Source organism: Staurois parvus, unplaced genomic scaffold, assembly GCF_062004578.1.
Source record: "Staurois parvus isolate SC_StPar_1 unplaced genomic scaffold, SC_StPar_1.0 ptg000059l, whole genome shotgun sequence".
Classification (NCBI taxonomy): Eukaryota; Metazoa; Chordata; class Amphibia; order Anura; family Ranidae; genus Staurois; species Staurois parvus.
In genome coordinates, this window is record NW_028317855.1 from 5,599,207 (window position 1) to 5,615,207 (window position 16,001).

Below are 16,001 nucleotides of genomic sequence, written 5' to 3' on the forward strand. Positions count from 1 at the left end.
GATAAGGATATGAGTTGCCGGCTATTCTGTAATGTAGGTGAGTATACTGTAAATGTTTATTTTTATAATACCCATAAAAGGTCTGAAGTGGATATCAGCGAAATTCACATGAGCTGTTGTGAACTTTAACTCAGCAGAAACAATTGTAACAAGGACTGTTAAAGACAGCTTTATCATCATAGCAGGGATAGCAGACTTATTGCTGGGGGGGGAGGGGCATACTAACATTAATTTTTTTTTAACGGTAATATACTGTATTGCTTTAAAATATATAAAACTTTTACTACCAATCTTATAAATTCAGAGGATCAGCACTGGACAGCTCCTGGACTATGAAATGTAAACCCAATCACTATAAACTCATAAGCTTTACTTTTTGTTTTTAATGTTTTGACATCTGCAACTTTTATCAAAATATTACTTGGTAGTCCTGCCATGACCATCATTGTTCAGGGACTTCCTGTAATGTGGTGACATCTTCCAGTTGTTTTCCTGTGTTGTCACTCTGTCAAACACACAAGACTACAAGTGGCCGTGTCAACTTACATTGTGCAGACATGGTCTACTTTCATTATCGGGAAGTAGATTCAGAGCTTGTGCAACCTTTGCTGTAGTTACATAGTTAGTAAAGTTGAAAAAAAGACCAGGACTATCTAGTTCACCCAATAGAAAGAAAAACACACACAAACACAAATAGAAAACCTCCATATGTGTTATCCTATACCCACAGTTGATCTAGAGGAAGGCCAAAAAAAATAAAGCATGATCCAATTTGCTCCACAGGAGGAAAAAAAACCTTCTTGATTCCACAGGAGCAATTGGATATTCCTCAGATAAAACAAATCCCTGGTGATTGGGGCTTATTTTCAGCAGAACCCTGGGGGAAAGCAGTTCTGACACCTCCAGCACTGAATGTATTTAATAGCAAGGGGTGCTGGGGTGTGCTGAAGGTTCTATTGTTGCTGGCTGTTAGGGGATCTATTGTTTCTGGGGAAGGGGGAATCTCTTGATGAGGGAGGGGTCTATTGTTGCTGGGAAGGATCCAGTGGCATAACTAGAACCTTTAGAGCCCCGTTGGGGGGCGTGAGATATCAGGGATCTAAAAAAGAAAGAAAGAAAGAAAAGAAATAAAAGGAAGGGAGGAAGAAAAAAAGAAAAGGAAGGAAAGAAAAAAGAGGAAAGGAAAGAGAAAAGGAAAGGGTCCCTCTTACATTACAGTACTCTCTGGGAGGCAGGGAGAGTAAAGGGAGGGGGAAGACTTCACTCACAGAGAAGCGCCAGGCTGCTCCTTTCCTCTTCTGCCTGGGCTGCAAACTTCCTGCCCATGTAGTGTTGGGCGGGGCAGACACAGGAGCAGAGGGAGGGGCCAGAGGAGGAAGAGCAGAAGCAGCTCTCCTCTCCCTTCCATGTGTGTGTGTGTGTGTGTGTGTGCCTGGGGGGGTAACTGTCAGTGCTAACTCTCTCAGCTCAGGTGCAGCCAAAAGAAGCTAGATCATAGGAGCAGTGCGGCGACTGCACATAGAGGAATCCTTCTCTTCATGTTGCTCCTGCAGCCGCTGAATGCCTGCTTCTCCTCTCCCACAGGCATTCTGTGGCTGCAGGAGGAACATGGAGAGATCGGTTTCCTCTATATGCAGTCTCCCACACCGCTCCTACTATCCAGGTTTACAAGGAGCAACCCATGCAACCCCTGTAGTTATGCCTCTGGACGGATCTACTGCTGAAGAAGGGGTCTGTTGTTGCTGATTGCTGTAAGATGTATTGTTGCTGCTGCTGGGGGTCTATTGTTGCTTGGGTTATATTTTCGCGGGGGTTGCTTTTGTTGCTGGCAGAAGGAGAGCTGCTTTACTGCGTTTTATGTTATCTGTAGCAGTTTCCAAACAAATTACTTTATACTACAACATGATACTTGGTTCTGTATTCAATAAAAGGGGTGGTACTGGTAGGCAGTGGAACCAAAAGCTGTTGCTCATAGGTGGGTAGGGGGCAGAGACAAAGGGTGATTCGGAAGGGGGGAGTTCCTGCACCTATTCTCTGAGGGAAAAAAGCCCTGATGGTGCTAATACCTATAAATATTAGTATCCAGTTATATTTTGTGTGTTTAAAAAAGAATCCAGGCCGTTTTGAAAACAATCTGCTGAGCTGGCCAGAACCAGCTCTTGAAACTGTGAAAAGCATTTCCGTAGCTGGAGGTAAAAAGTGCCCCTTGTCCTTTGTGATGGCTTTATTGGTAAATAAACTATGTAAGAGCACATAGCGAGCGCATAAAAACAGAAAGTGAATAAACGTGGCTGGAGGAGATCAGCAGCACAGAGATACAAATAAGGATGATAAAAAGTGAAACACTATTTTATGAAAAAATCCATGGCAGTTCTTTTGCTTTAGCGACCTAAATGCCATCCAGTTGGGGTTTGGAGCTTCTTTCAACCTAGATCTTGTGTCAAATGAAATCTGATGCAGCACCAGGCCCATTTGTAATTATCCCTTGTCATTGCATGTTATTTTTCCTTTACCGTCATTTATCAAATCCAATAGTAATTAGCATGTAAACTTGAATGTTAATTACAAGTTTCCCATGTAGCTTACTAGCATTATTGCATCAAGCCCATGGTGAAGTGCCAAACAGTATTTGTCTTTTGTACCCAAATGTAATTCTGCTTCTCATCTACATCTGAGTGGTATATAACCGTATAATCTTTTCCGAAAAACAAACCACAGAAGCAAATATGCCAATAATAATCTATTCTATGGTTTGTAAAGGTTTGTGCTTACTTTACACACTTGCAGACCTGACTAAACCCATGTTCTAGAAGGAAACTACTGATTTCAAATTAGAACTTCCAAAAATGTTCATACTGACATCCCATTCCATAATATTTCACATTAGGGTTAAAGCCTATTAAATCCAATGTGTTTTTCAGCTCAGGGAGGCTATCGTATTCAAAAGACTAATTATAGTTAGTGAAATTGGTTAGTTTTGACTAGGTGTTCGATACACATTTATTCTCAGACACAAGGCTTAAAGCTGAACTTTAATCTGCTTATATTTTACTTGGTTCCCTACTCCCCCCTCATCTATATGCTAATAAACGGTTTAAATAAAACCTTTCCATTTACATTAAATACCTTATTGTAGAGTCAGTGATGTCATTACCTGGTCTCTGTACTTCTCCAAGCAATGCAGACGGGTAATGGCTATCAAGATTGACCAGGAGGGTGCTGTACATGGCTTTCTGAAAATGTCGCAGTCCCTTGCTTTTGTAATTCTTTAAACAGCCCTCAGCCATAATGCAAGCAGTGGGCTCGTTCCTGGGAAGAGTTGTGCAAATGTCATGACAGGTTTGCCCCCTTGGAGTAATGGGTGTTCCCAGGCAGGCTATATTTGCATACATACTGGCCTAGGTAACATCCACATATGACGCTGAGCCTCCATTACTGAAAGAACTGAAATCCTATGAATGAAAGGGGTGGGCAATGGAGGAATGGCCAGATGATGCTGAATGTACTCCAGCCAAGATATGAGAGTGAGCTCTATTTCACTTGTTGCTGCTTCTAGTGCACACTGTGAGAAGCTCACCTTATGCTATGAAACCAGAATCAGCTATTTCAGTACAGGAGAGGAGCTTATACAACTGTACAAAACTGAAGGTAAGGCTGGATTTTAGCTTAACAAATATTATTTTGTCATTAAAGTAAAAGTATTGTGTCAAGTGCACTTACTCTTAGCAAAAATATATCACCAATCAAACATTTTGTTTTTGGATTTCTTGAATAAGCCTGCTAATATAGTAAATACAAACTTACATTATCTTTATTGTGGTTACTCATATAGCTTATATTAAATATTTTGTGTTAATAGCCCTCTTTTTTTATTTGACATGGATACATGTGTTGATGCTTTTCCCACTCAGAATAGGCAAAATGTTGCTTAACCAATATGTATACCTAAAAAAAACCTCTGATTACTGTGGTATACAGCATAAATATGCTTTGATAACATAAAATGAATGCAGTAATTAACTGTATAGTGATAACTTAGTGCTTGCCAGATCTAACTCACAATTTAAACGCTTGCTCTTCCGTATTTGTGATCGTATTTTATATATCATTCACACTGCTGATATGAGGCATTTGCTGCCAATAATCAGCATTTACTGCAGCAAACATGCCAACTGTGTGTGATTGAACATAGCAAGCAGCCTGTAATAAATCAATGACAGGACCACAGCTGTTTACATATATTTGCACATGTAAATGATTACATGCCATTAGGGGCAGCTGAGTGGTCCTAGATGCAGACAACTCGGCAGTGATGCAGGCAATGTATACCCACAGCGGAGAAGCGCTGATTCAGCGCCCATATCTTAAGGTCACAGCTTGGGATGAACAATGAACGTCTGCAAATCTGTGGTGATAAGCACTATGGGAAATTAGATTTTTCAGGAAGTGAGTTTAGTGAGTTGGAAAGGATGGATATATTTTTGCCATCACATCTATATCCCACATTACACAAATATCTCCAGCTTCATCACACAGGCTAAAAAAAAAATAAATGTAAAATTCAGAATATGACTACATCTATTTGATTGTGGTGGCAGAAATATAAGCTTTGCAGGGAAACGTATCATCATATTGGGCTTTAGTACTAAAGGATTTTGCATAGAAGAGAGCAATAGCATTAGTTTAAAAAACCTGTCAGAGTCAAAATATGCCATACATGTGCTAAGGTACCCATACCTAGTTCTGATGGGAAGTGTTCTGATGTCTGACCATAGTGTAAAAAAATCTGTGCACTGCTGGAAAAATTGCCAAATATTTGAAATCTAATTAGAAAGTTTGATCAAATATTTCTGCGAACCAATACAATGGACTGAATTGTTAGTAATGCACAGCAGAATGCTTGGTTCACTACAGTACAATTTCAGATTGGACTTGAGTCGTACGAAATTGCATTACAATGGAAATCACATTGTTTTCAATGCTGCCTGTTCACATCAATGCAGTACACTGCGGTGCTATTCCAGCAGGATTTTGGCACTATAGAATATGCAACCAAAATGCAACCAAGTTGCATTACGTAATCACTCTGAAAATCAGATCAAATCACAACCTCAGTAGTGTGAACCTAACCTGATGCTACATCCTACGTCCCTTCATGGGTTAAAAAAATTAAACCCCACTGATGCTGAAATCAAATGATAAAATAGCTAAAGAATACCACTTTGTTAAATCCAGGGTAAATGCTTTGGCAGGTGCAGCATGTTGAGGGCAGCAAATACAGAGTCCAGTTGTAGCAACATTTTAAACTTGTATTAAGCACAATGCCAACGTTACAAACACCCTAGCGGGAGAACGCTGCTTAGGGAAATGACTCACAGTTCAATGTAGTCACAGATGCAGCTGAGGAGAGGTGCCGTCTGTTTAGAGGGTGAAGTGTAGCCTGGTTGGTCTGGTCCCAAGATGGGAGGCTTTTGACAGCCCATATGGAAGAAAAATATATTTGAAATATATTTTAAAAACATTCTTCTCAAATATATTGACACATATTTGAAATGATACAATTTTGTCCATATTCAATATATTTCAAAATACATTTTATATATATATATATGCAGTATATATTTTATATATATATATATATATATATATATATATATATATATATATATATACACACACACACTACGGTTGAAATGTGTTTTTTTATTACAAAATATATGACAAATTTCTTAAAAATACAAATCTACATTTTTGGAATGCATTTATAAATGTATGTAAAAATATATGTTAAAATGACTTTTATATGTAAAAAAAATCTGAAAAATATATTTCAAAACAATATACGTATTTTTTTTTTAAAAAGGAGCTTAGCACATCCCTTGCCTTTCCCTCCTCGTTAGGTACCTGCCCCTGCCACTAGTTACAAGGTCTCTCTCCCTATACTAGTCACTCACACAAAGCGCAACAAAACCTGGGGGCCGGAGCTTATAAAGACCCTACTTACCCAAGATGGTCTCCAGGGGTCACATGAATGCAATGGAGCTAACCAGAATAGTACTTCATGATCCAGGAAACCATAGAGAGGTTTTCCTTGACTTTCCTGGTTGTGGTACCACTTGATTGAGCGCCACCTACAGTGGAAAAAGTAGACTGCACCTGCCTAAATGTTTATGGGGATGTCCGCTAAGCAAGAAACGTGCTACAAGAGTTTTATCAGACACTGTATGCACCTAAACGTATCTGAATACAAATACTTTTGGTGCATATTTTATGCTGGATCTTCTGCTAGCTCTGCCAGCAAGAACATGCATTTCGTGCAGAACAAGCACACATGCCATGCAAATGAAGCCTGTATGTGCTTCCCACTTACATGATATCCTGTATATGTTAAAAGCTCACTTGATTAAAACTGTAAACACAGCCACATACATATCTCGCACTCTCCCTCCCTGTCAACTCAAAAACTCTCCAAAAACTGAGCATTCAAGTGCTCAACGCTCAGCACTTTCAGGTTTAGAGCTGGAGTGTGCCAGTGTATGAAGAAAACTGCGAATGATTCCTCATCTGCTTTTCCTCTGGAGGCCACAGTTTTACACATTTGCAAGTATGAGAGATGTTTAGGATGGCAAGAGATAAGTATGTTTTACTAAATCTTAGTAACGGCTTAAAGGAGAAGTACAGCCAAAGCTTTTTTGGCTGTATTTCTCCTGTGGATCACACGAGTGCAGTTTGATCTGCACTACTGTGACCCATTTTCACCTGACAACAGACTGATGCTCGCTGTCGGCTGACTTCACTTAGCTGGTCCAGGCTGGGGAAAGATCCCGACTTTAAAGTCGGGATCCACCCCAGAGTCTGGAGCTGCACCAGGCTCAGCCTCTCAGCAAAGCACTGAGAGCCTGAGCCAGCCGCACCCCCTGCAGTGGACCTGAGCAGACAGAGGTGACTGACAGTCCCACCCTCTGCTCAGAATGGAGAGGGGAACTAAGCGATCAGCGGTCATGTGATCGCTGAGTTCTCACTCTTAGAGCCGGCAGTGGACAGATGCAATGTCTGACTGATGCTGCATCCACCTAGGTATGTAATAGGGAAAAAAAAGCCATACGTCTCTTTTAAACCATTAAGTTTTTCCATCACTGCAGATGTTACCATATCAATACTGGTAAAGAACAGCTTTGTGGTGTATATTGTAGGCTTAGTCGAAAACAAATGAACCCACAAAGAGTACCTTGTGATTTATAATCAGGCACTTTAATTGTTCCTAAATGAGTTGGGAGGAGCATAGCACACTCCTCAAACATGCCTTTGAAATGACAGTGTATACTTAAAGTATAGTAATGGCTTTTAGCAGAGAATAAAGGCCAGTAATTGCGATGATGGCACTCTCCATAGTGCTGAATATGTGCTTCTGACAGATTTGGCACTTAGAAAATTTTTTTTTTCTATTTCATTAAAAACAAAATTAAAATTGTTAAACAGAAGCATCACCTTGTCAATTAAAATGCCAATAAGTTACCTTAAGGTACAGGATCCAAGGAACACTAGATCTTCCCCAGAGCTGCTAATGTTTTGGATGGATCTTGACTGCAGGGTAAATGGGGCTTTTGGTTTGTCCACATGATGACAGCTGTAACTAGTGGGAGGCTGTTTGAGGATACTACCAAAATCATGACAAAACAGGTGATCTTGGGACTTATTTAGAAAGATGTACCATACCACAGCTGTACCAATGTACCACAATGCATGACTATGCAGCATAGATAGTTCCCATCTGCGTGTTGTGCTCTGCAATACATGTACATTGGGGTGTGTTTGAAAGGTGCATTGGTGAGCCATCGAACATAATTTGTCACTGCGTGTTTGTTTGTTTTATTACAATGCACAAATGTGAAGCCAGCTTCAAAGGTCTACAGTTAGGAAGGTTAGCTATTTGACATACCATAGTGTTGTCATCCTTGTATTCTATAGATGCTGCACAAAATACATAAATACATTAAGGTTTGCGAGATAATTAATAAAAAAAACATATGTTAGGAATTTGATAAATAACTAGGCTGGCAAAAAACTATTTTCATTTTCCCTCAGTCCACCTCCAAAGTCTCATAAAACCTGTTGGTCCTGCCTGTGAAGTCCACCTAATGCAGGCTCTTTTGGTGCAGGGACAATATAGATGCACTGCCACAGAATTCAAAACAGTGTTTTCCCTCATGTCAGCTGGTCTGCCTGCTCTACAGTAGGATGAGGATACAGGGAATGTGGTTGTGAGCATTGTCACTGCTAATTCATACGCCTGCAGCTTGTGTCTAAGTACCTGGCCAAACCTAGTCCTGCCTACTATAGAGCTGACTGTACTGTTGCTGAAACCCTCCCCCTGTGAGCTGCATTGTCTATTATATTGTACTATAGGGAGTACAACTGGGGGAGTGAATGGTAGAGAAGGATCTGGCTGTTCTGTTAGATTATAAGCATAAAGTGATACTAAAGGCTGTTATTTAAAAAAAACAAAAAAAAAAGCAACATGTCATACTTGCCTGCTGTGTAGTTGTTTTAAACAGAGCATCTCCAATCATCCTCTTCTCGGGTCCCCCGCTGGCGCTCCTGACTCCTCCTTCTTGTCAAGTGCCCTCATAGCAAGCAGCTTGCTATGGGGGCACCCAAGCGGGCATGTTACCTCTGCTCTGTGTATCCATTCACACATGGAGCCATGGCTCGGTCCCACCTCCTCTTTCTCCTCATTGGCTGTGATTGCTGTGATTGACAGCAGCGGAAGCCAATGGCTCCTGCTGCTGTCTCAGCCAATGAGGAGGCAGAAACCCGTTACAGCCCAGGTTCGTGTGCACATCACTGGATTGCAATGAGGCTTAGGTAAGTATTAGGGGGGCTGTGGGGGACTGCTGCACACAGAAGGTTTTTTTACATTCATGCATAGAATGCATGAAGGTAAAAAACCTTCAGTCTTTACAACCACTTTAACCACTTCCCAACCGCCCTATAGCAGAACTACTGCTACAGGGCGGTAGGGCTACACAAAATCACATAATTATACGTGATTTGCATTTCCAGGTAGGGGACGCTTACTACAGACAATGGCAACTACAGATGTCAATCACCAGGTCCCAGCCGGAGATTCCTCGCCGGCACCCCACTGACAGGGGAGAGACCTGTATGTAAACAACAGAGGTCTCTCTCCTGCCAGCAGTAACATGCTGCTGTGTATTTCTCTGCACAGTAGATAAATACACAGCAGTATGTTTCCCTAGTAAAACACACATGGCACACAGAACCATTTGATTGCCCCAGATGTTAACCCCTTCCTACTCAGTGTCATTAGTACAGTGTCAGTGCTTTTAATTAGCACTGATCACTGTATTAGTGTCACTGGGATGTCAGTGACAGTTAGTTCCTCCCAGTGTCAGAATGCCCGCTGCAGTCCTGCTATAAGTTGCTGATCGCCACCATTACTAGTATATATATATTTATTTATTTCAGGTACTTGTATAGCGCTGTCAATTTACGCAGTGCTTTACATATATATTGTACATTCACATCAAACCCTAACCCTCAAGGGGCATACAATCGAAGGTCCCTAACTTACATTCATACATACACATACATACTAGGGACAATTTAGACAGAAGCCAATTAACCTAGCAGCATGTCTTTGGAGTGTAGGAGGAAACCCACGCAGGCACAGGGAGAACATGCTGGGACCTAGTGTATATATATATATATATATATATATATATATATATATATATATATATATATATATATAAAAATAAAAAAAAAAGTATGTATACCACCATTTGTAGACTCTATAACTTTCATGTAAACCAATTAATTTACATGTATTGGGATTTTTTTTGCTTAGACAAGTAACAGAATACATTTTGGCCTAAATTTATGATTACATTTTTTACTAGATATTTTTTATAGCAAAAAGTCAAAAATATATATTTTTTCAAAATTGTTATTTTTTTTTTGTTTATAGCACAAAATAATTAAAAATGCAGAGGTGATCAAATACCACCAAAAAAAGGCTCTATTTGTGGGGGAAAAAAACATACATTTCATTTGGGTGCAACATTGCATTACCGCACAATTGTCAGTTAAAATAACGCAGCACCGTTTCGCAAAAAATGGCCTGGTCAGGAAGGGGGATAAATCCTCTGGAGGGTAAGTGGTTAATAATGGCATGCAATGCCAACCTGAGGTTTCCAAACTGAGCAAAATCTTTTCTTGTATTAAGTGAAGTATAGACTCCAGAGAGAGAGATATAATCCTGCCCCTGTACAAATCATTAGTAATACCTCATCTGCAATATACAGTTCAGTTTTGGGCACCAATTCACAAAAAGGATATCAGGGAACTGGAGAAAGTACAGAGAAGGGCAACAAAACTGATAAGAGGCATGGAGGAGCTCAGCTATGAGGAAATATTAAACGATTCTCTCTTGAGAAGAGGAGATTAAAAGGGAAAAAATTAACATGTATAAATACATCTGTCACAATCAGGGGTCAGGCTCGAAGACCAGTTGCTATAGCAGTGGAAAGGCTCACCTGAAACCAGAAGGATAGGTACATAGGCAGGTCACCGTGGTGGAGGAGTGGGATCACCCAAAGTGCGGAGTCTAAATACCAACCGGTGTTTACCAGAGCTCCGGATGGTAGAGATGGATTTTGCTGCGTGTTAGCACCAGGTCTCGGTCCTCAGGATCACCCCACCAGGAGGTGAGCAAGTGGAGGTCCAGTAGCATATAAGCAGGTAGGGATCAAACGGGAGTGTGGTCAGTAAACAAACCAAGGTTGGTAATGAGCAGTCGCAGGTTGGGATCAGGAAGAAGCGCAGTCGAGAACAAGCCAAGGGTCAATAACGAGTGGTAGCAAAATATGGATAATAACAGAGAAGGCAAGGAGCAAGATACTGGCTGGAGAGCACAATAATCTGGCAAACAGGAAGTGCAGAGGCACGGCTTATATCAGGAAGTTCATGGGAGGAGCAAGGGGTTCAAGGTTCACGACAAACAAGGTCCAGGTCAAGGTAGGATCATCCAAATAATTGTCAAGGGAGCTGTCCAGCATTCCAGGTGGCTTAGCAAGCAGAAACATTGCCAGTCCACTCACCGCAGAAGGCCCAGGTTCGGACCCAGGCTCTGACAGTACTCCCCTCCTCACAGGACGTCCCCTGGACGTCTTGGGAACAGGCTTGTGGGGAAACCTCTGGTGGAATTATCTTGTTAATCTAGGAGCATGAACATTTTCCTCAGGCTCCCAAGAATTCTCCTCTTGCCCATATCCTTCCCATTGGACAAGATTTTACAATTTTTTCCTAAATATCCTAGAGTCAAGAATCTTCTCCACCACATATAGTTCTTCACCCTTTACCTCAACAGGTGGAGGAGGTGGAAGAATTCTTCCAGAGAAAGGATTTTCATTAAATGGTTTGCATAGCGATACGTGAAAAACAGGATGAATCTTCATACTGTCAGGAAGTTTTAAGCGAAAGGTGACTGGGTTGATCTGAACAGAAATCTGGAAAGGTCCCACAAACATTTGGCCCAACTTTGCAGATGGAACATGAACTTTCAGATTTTTGGTTGATAGCCAAACCTTGTCGCCCACATGAAAGGTAGGAAGTGATCTGCGATATCTGTCGGCAGCCTTTTTATAACTTTCCTGAGCCTCCCCCAAAGTCTCAATCAACTTTGATTGAATCTCCTGCAATGTAGTTAATCTGTTGGCAACAGCAGGAATTTGAGTTGCGATAGGGAGGTCAGTAATAAAAACTGGATGATACCCTCTTTGAGGGAAAAAGGACTTTGGGAGGTGGAGCTATGTTTAGCATTGTTATAGGCAAACTCTGCTGTAGGAAGATAGTCCACCCAGTCATCCTGAAGATAACTGACAAAACACCAAAGTTCCTGCTCCAAAGTTTGATTGGTCCTCTCGGTCTGACCATTAGACTGAGGATGAAAAGCAGAGTACAGGTTAAATGTTACCCTAAAGCTGAACAAAAGCTTTTCCAAAATTTTGACGTAAACTCTACTCTGTCAGATACCACATCATCAGGAATTCCATGTAGTTTAAAAACATCTCAAACCATCAACTCTGCAGTTTGTTCAGCAGAAGGTACCCCCTTAACAGGTATAAAATGAGCCATCTTAGTAAGACGGTCGACGACTACCAAGATAATGGTCATTTCTTTTTGGGGAGATAATTCAACTACAAAGTCAATAGAAATTGACCCCCAAGGTCTTGATGGAACAGGAAGTGACTGGAGCAACCCCAAAGGAGAAGCTCGGGGTGTCTTATGGCGTGCGCACGTCACACAGGAGGCCACATAGCGTTTGACCTCTTTCTAGTAACTAGGCCACCAGAAGGAATGTGACAAAAGTTCATCTGTCTTTGAAATCCCAAAATGTCCCGCAAGTTTAGAGTCATGAACTAATTTGAGGGCTTCCACCCGAGCAGATTCAGGTACATAGAGACGATGTGCTTGAGTCCAAAAGCCATTCTTGTATTTAAGGTTAATGTCCTTAAGATGATCATTGAGAAGTGGGTCATTCTCATACCCCTCTTTGAGAAGACTCAAGAATGTCTTCGTACTTGTGGCCTCTACATTCAGAGTTGCCTTCCTGGGGCGGCTCAGACAGCATCCTTGATAAGGCATTGGCCTTATCATTACTCGATCCAGGTCGATATGATATAATAAAATTGAATCTGGAAAAGAATAAAGACCAATGTGCTTGTCTAGAAGACAAACTCTTGGCCGAGCGAATGAATTCCAGATTTTTATGATCAGTGAGAACAGTTACAGGATGATTAGTCCCTTCCAGCAGATGCCTCCATTCACAAAAGGCTTCCTAATTGCCAGTAACTCTTTATTCCCTTTGTCGTAATTCCTTTCGGCTGAGGACATCAAATGAGAGAAGTAGGCACAAGGATGAAGCTGCATTTTTTCATCACTTCGCTGAGACAGGATAGCTCCCACGGCAGAATCAGAAGCATCCACTTCCACTATAAATGGTAGTTCAGGATCGGGATGTACCAAAATATATGCCCCTCGTAAATCAGGTTTTGTAAAGATTTTGGCATAACAAAGTCTTTCCAACATTTCAGAGGTCAAGGGTAGTAGCGGTTTTTAATAGTGATTTTATTTATGTCTCTGTAGTCAATGCATGGATGGAAGGTGGAGTCTTTCTTTTCAACAAAGAACAGGGTTGCTCCCGCAGGAGATCTTGAGTGTCTAATAAAACCCTTCTCTAAAGGTTTGGACCCAGGCTCTGACAACATCAGTGGTCAATATACTAAGCTCGTTGTAGCGCTATTCACCTTAAGGTTATCACAGAGGACAAGGAGGCACTCTACATCTGGAGGAAAAAAGATGTAATGGATTACGTCTTAAATGCACAAGTGTGTGTTTGTGTGTGTTTTTTTTTTAATATATTTTTTGAACTGGATGGACTAGTGTCTTTTTTCAACCAGATTTACTATGTAACTAGGTAACTTTAGGTTTTTTAATAAATATCAGTAAAACAGCCACCACTCACTTAAACCTGGTTGGCTGTGAAAGTAATATTTGTTTAGCTCACTGTTGATATAAAATTTACAGGAAAATTTACTTTTCTTAAATAGTATAAAATGATTGTTAATTAAAATAGCTCGATCATCATTCATATTGAGATTTAGTCTGCAGTGTACTTTATGTTTCAATAATTTTTATTGAAAATTTAAAAAAAATTTAACAGGAAGAAAACATTTGGTTCAGTTTAAATTGTATGCATACAATATAACTTTATTAGGATGTTACCCCACCTTTTGGCTGGCGTTGAAAATAGAGTTGCGGCATAAACATCAGAGGTATGCTTGGGGTGGACTGAACCATGAGGAGGAGTAGTAAGTAGTAAGGGGGGTATTAAACAGGGGGAGAATAATAGGGGGGGTAGTGAGGAGGGGAGGAGAAACTGTGGTGGAATGGGGAAGGATTACCAGTCTGATGTGGATAGGTAGAACAATTGTTTGTAAGGTATCAGGGTTTTATGGAGCAGTTAGGGTTTTGTAACCAGTTAGACCATAAGGAATTAAACTTATGTCGGGTGGAGTTCTTGGTGGCCAGTCTTTTTTCCATTTTGCATTGGAAGTTAAGATCTGAAATTTGCGATTGAAGGGAAGGAGCTGTGGTGGTATTCCATAATAGGGTTATATTTAGTTTAGCTGCAAAAAGTATGTGGACAATGATGGTACGGGAGGTATATGGGAATTTGTTAATCCCGATGTGTAAGAGTGCAAGTGCCGGATTTGGGGTTATCCTTATTTTGGAAACTTTGGCTATTAGTTGGAATACACTATTCCAAAAGGATTTAATAGATTTGCAGGACCATAGTATGTGAAGAGTGGAGCCTATGTCCCCGCAATGTCGCCAGCAAGAAGGGGAATGTTTTGGGTAGAAAATGGCTAGTTTGGTAGGGGTTAGGTACCACTGATGAAGTATTTTCAAGTAGGATTCCCAATGTGAGCTGCAGTGAGAGGATTTGTAGGTGGAGTTAAATGTGGTAGTCCATGTGTGGGTTGGAATGGTTTCTGCTAGGGTTTTTTCCCAATTGGATAAAGAGGTAGATTTTAAAGTAAATTGCAGGTCCGTTAAATATTTGTAGAAGGTAGAGATGACTTTACTTGGGTAATGCAGTCTGGAAAAATAGGTGTAGGCCATAGTCGGGATTATTATGGTATGGGGTATGTTGTTCATTTGGATGCAGTGGGTTATTCGTAAGTAGGTGAAGTATTCAGCGGCAGGGAGATTAAATGGGTTTGGAGATATTGAAATGAGTGTAGGATGTTATTTTTGTAAAGGTCTGCTATGTGATGTATGTTTTGTTTTTCCCACTGGGTTAAATCTAGGGAGGGCGTAATGGAATGTAATATGTTGAGTGGGGTATGGAGTTGTTTGGAGTCTGCGTAATCTGTGGATAAAAGATCTTTCCAAGCTTGAAGGGTGGCTTGGATACATGGGTGCTTTAAGTGATAGGTCGTTTGTGAGAATATTGTGGTTAAGAGTAGATGGTGTGATTTAAGTGGAAGGAAGGGTAAGGTTTCCATTGTGGACCAGGATTTTTCTCTGGTTGGGTGCCACCAAAAATATATTTGGTCCAGGAGAGTGGCATTATAGTAGGATTTAAGGTGTGGAAGGCCAGCGCCTCCTTTGGAGGGTGGTCTGATTAAGAGATTGGTGGAACATCTAGGTTTTTTGGAATTCCATAAGAATCTGGTAAATATCGATTGGCGATTGGAGAAGAAAGTATTGGGGACCGGTATGGGGAGTGTGCGAAAAATATAGAGAATTTTTGGTAGGATGAGCATTTTTAATGTCGCTACTCTGCCTATTTAAGATAGTTCTGAGGTACGAAGGTTGGCAATTTCTTGGGGTATAGTTTCAAGTAATTTTTTGTGGTTCGAAGTAAATAGTTGGTCTGTTGTGGCAGAGAGTTTGATTCCTAGATATGGGATGCTATTTTTTTCCCAGGTGAAGGGGAATTGTTTAGCAAGGGATAGTTGAGTGAAATATGGTGTGTGGAGGTTTAAAATTGAGGATTTGGGCTTGTTTAGTTTATAATAGGAGACCATCGTATATTGTTGAAGATGGGTACGTATTGTTTGGAGGGATTTGGCTGGGTTGGTAATCATCAATATGATGTCGTCTGCGAATAGGCTAATTTTGTGCTCAGTATTAAGGTGTCATATGCCAGTGAACATTGGGTCGTCTCGAAGTTTAGAGGCTAGGGGTCCAATGAGTAATGCAAATATGACAGGAGATAGAGGGCAGCCTTGTCTGGTGCCATTGGTAATATCAAAGGGATCTGATAGTGTTCCGTCTGCTAATACTCTGGCTGAAGGGAGGGAGTATAGTGCTAAAATGGCTGTTAACATCCAACCTGTGATGCCAAATTTCTGTAAGGTCATTTGCAAAAATAGCCAGTGTATGCGTTTGAATGCTTTTTCAGCGTC

The 16,001-nt window shown here is 40.8% G+C and overlaps 1 protein-coding gene and 1 pseudogene across 3 annotated transcripts in view; one reads left to right on the forward strand and one right to left on the reverse strand.

Moving 5' to 3' along the window:
* Positions 1-16,001, reverse strand: part of LOC149469792 (uncharacterized) — a 48,890-nt pseudogene that overhangs the window by 31,018 nt on the left and 1,871 nt on the right.
* Positions 1-16,001, forward strand: part of GNG4 (G protein subunit gamma 4) — a 90,553-nt gene that overhangs the window by 30,952 nt on the left and 43,600 nt on the right. The gene's annotated exons all lie outside the window — the stretch shown is intronic.